The sequence below is a fragment of the Chrysochloris asiatica genome, unplaced genomic scaffold, assembly GCF_000296735.1.
Source record: "Chrysochloris asiatica unplaced genomic scaffold, ChrAsi1.0 scaffold00005, whole genome shotgun sequence".
In the NCBI taxonomy this organism is placed as follows: Eukaryota; Metazoa; Chordata; class Mammalia; order Afrosoricida; family Chrysochloridae; genus Chrysochloris; species Chrysochloris asiatica.
Window position 1 is genome coordinate 10396695 of NW_006408523.1, and position 3496 is coordinate 10400190.

Genomic DNA, 3496 nt, shown 5'->3' on the forward strand with positions numbered 1-3496 from the left:
CAGTCACTGAAGCCAGGTCAACTGGGTATTATCTGCAAGTGTCAATGTTCTTATGCATATGCCCTCTCTTCTTATCAGCTGGACACTTTACTCTCCACTCTAGTCCTCTGTGGCTATGTCACTGACTCTGTTGCCTGTCAGTTTGTTGTACTATTTGCTGTTGTTTTTAAGTGCCATTGAGTCAGTTCCAACCCATAGTGACCCTGCATAGGGTTTATGAGGAGCGACTGGTGAGCTTGAACCACCGATCTTGTGGTTCAAACCGACATAGCAGTCCAGCACATTAACCCACAGCACCACACCAGGGCTGCTTGTTGTACTGTGGTGGCTAACATAATGCTGTGAGGCCGGAACCTCTGCCACCAGTATTTTATAAAATGCCAGCAGGGTCACCCATGGTGGACAGGTTTCAGCAAAGTTTCCAGACTAAGATAGACTAGGAAGGAGAGGCAGGATATTTATGGATGGTTAGCCACTGAAACCTTATGGATAGCCATAGACCATTGTCAGATAGAGTCCCCGAAGATGAACACGTTATGGATAGCAGCAGAACATTGTCAGATATTGTTCAGGCAAAAGGTGGAGAAAATTAAAACAAGTCCAAGAGAAGAAATGAATGACCTTGAGTATATCCCACCTGAATTTAGTAACCATCTCAAGAATAGATTCAATGTATTAGACACTAATGACTGAAGAGTTGTGCAATGACATCAAGAACATCATTTAGGTGAAAGTAAAAGGTCAATAAAAAGACAGAAAAGACAAAAATTGATGTCAGAAGAGACTGTGAAACTTGCTGTCCAGCATAAAGATACTAAAGTGAATGGAAGAAACGAGGAAGTAAAAGAACTGAAAAGGAAATTTCAAAGGGCAGCAAGAAGACAAAGTCAAATATTATAATGAAATGTATAAAGACCTGGAATTAGAAAACCAAAAGGTAAGAACAAGCTCAGCATGTCTCAAGTTGAAAGAACTGAAAACAAAATTCAAGACTCAAGATGTGATATTGGAAGATTGTAGGACTCCTGGCATGGTGCTGAAGGATTGCACTGGAGTGTGAACCACAAGGCCATCAGTTGCTCCTCAGAAACCCTATACAAGGTCACTATGAGCCAGAACTGAATCAGTGGGACTTAACAACAACAACATGGGTAAAACATTGAACAATGCATGAAGCATCAGAAGAAGATGGAAGGAATACACAGTCACTGTACCAAAAAGAATCAGTCAGTGTTCAACCATTTCCTAGACTGAAATTTCAAAAGGTAGCATATGGTCAAGAACAGATGGTACTACAGGAAGAAGTTCAAGCTGCACTGAAGGCATTGGCCAAAACAAGGCTCCAGGAATTGACGGAATACAAATTGAAATCTTTCAATAAACTGATGCAGTGTTGGAGGTGCACACTCCTCTATGCCAAGAAATTTGGGAGACAGCTATCTGGCCAATCAACTGGAAGATTGTGCCCATTCCAAAGAGAGATGGCCCAACTAAATGTGGAAACCATCATACAATATTATTAATACTACATTCAAGTAAAATTTTGCTGAAAGTAATTTAAAAAACAATTGCAACAGTACATTGACAGGGAACTGCCAGAGGGTCAAGCTGGATTCAAAGAGGATGTGGAACAAGGAATACCATTGCTAGTTACAGATAGATCTTGGCTAAAAGCAGAGAATAATATAAATCTGGTTTGTTGTTGTTGTTATGTGCCATTGAGTTGGTTCCGACTCATAATGACCCTGTGTAGGGTTTCCAAGGAACAGCTGGTGAGCTTGAACTGCCGACCTTATGGTTCAAACCAACATTATAGTCAAGCACATTAACCTGCAATGCCACACTAGGATTCCTTGTGCTTTATTGACTATGCAAAAGCTTTTGACTGTGTGGATCATGACATACTATAGATAATGTTATGAAGAATGAACACTTAATGTGCTCATGAGGAATCTATACTTAGACCAACAGACAGTTGTTAGAACAGAATAAGGGGGTACTGAATGTTTTAAAATCAGAAAAAGTGTGCACCAGGGTTATGCATCATGCTTACTCAGTCTGTATCCTGAGCAAATAAAAAGCTGGATTATAAGGAAAACATGACATCAGGATTGGAGGAAGACTCATTAACAACCTGCAATATGCAGATGATAGAACCTTGCTAGCTGGAAGCTAAGAGGACTTAAAATACTTACTGATGAAAATAAAAGACCACAGCCTTCAGTATGAATTGCACCTCAATGTCAAGAAAACTAAATCCTACCAGTGGACCAATCAATAAATCATGAAAAATAGATAAAAGATTGAAGTTGTCAAAGACTTCATTTTGCTTGAGTCTGTCATCAACACTCATGGAAGCAGCAGTCAAGAAATTAAACAAGGTTTTGCATTAGACAAATATGCTGCAAAAGACCTCTTTAAAGGGTTAAAGAGGATTTCTGGCAAGATGGTGTACTAGGCAGATGCACTACATGGATCCTCTACAACAAAGATATGAGAAACAAAATAAAACAGACACATGAAAATTCTGGCACCCTGAACTTCAGAAGAAAGGTTAGCGAGTTGGAAGTGCTTGCTGGGAGGAGAGGCTGAGCAGGGACGGAGCGAGGGAAGCTGACAGGTGAACAGATGGCCAGGCGAGGCCTAACCATCTTGTGACCAACTTTGGCAGCAGAGGGAGAATTGGCAGAACAGACACATTCAGGCAACAGAAAAGGTGCGATTTCTTCTTTTTCCTAGTGCTTCCCTGGTGACCAGAAGTGTGGCCAGCTCTCACCGTCATCCATCCCCTGTATAGACCCTGCTTTCTGGAGTTTTCAGCCGTGTGGTTTAGAGCCATGCCAGTGTGAGGTGTGGGACCTGCTGCATTGGTTTGGTGTGCCACTGTAGTGCCTGGACTCAGGTTGGCTTGGTTTCAAACTGACCAAACCCAAAGAGCCACCAGACCAGCATTTAACCAGTCACCCTGCACCCAGCTGCCCTGTGGTCCTAACAGACACTGAAACCAGCTCCATCAAGGGCCCTCCAGAATGATTTCTGGACTGAGTGCCTTGAGCATAGATGTTATCGAGGCCACTAGGAACACCATGTAGTTCCAGAAACTGTTGTCACATCTCCTCCACACCATCTTGTGAACTCCCTGAATTATAGGAGCACTCCCAGAGGTTTCTCCAGGTCCAACAACTGCACTCTTTGTTTTTACAATTACACCAACCCCACAATGCCCCAGAGATAACAGACAATTTTAGCTCAGGTGAAGAAACTAGAGAGAATGGCTCAAACAAATGCAGAGACAGAAAACATTTCTGAGGGAAAAAGGTGCTGGAACTAACTGAAAAAGAATTCAATACAATGGTAATTGTTGTTGTTGTTGTTGTCAGGTGCCATCGAGTCAGAACCGACTCATAGCGACCCTATGCACAGCAGAACGAAACAATGTTCTATCCTGGGCCAACCTCACTACCGCTGCCACACCTGAGTCCATCAATGATGCCAC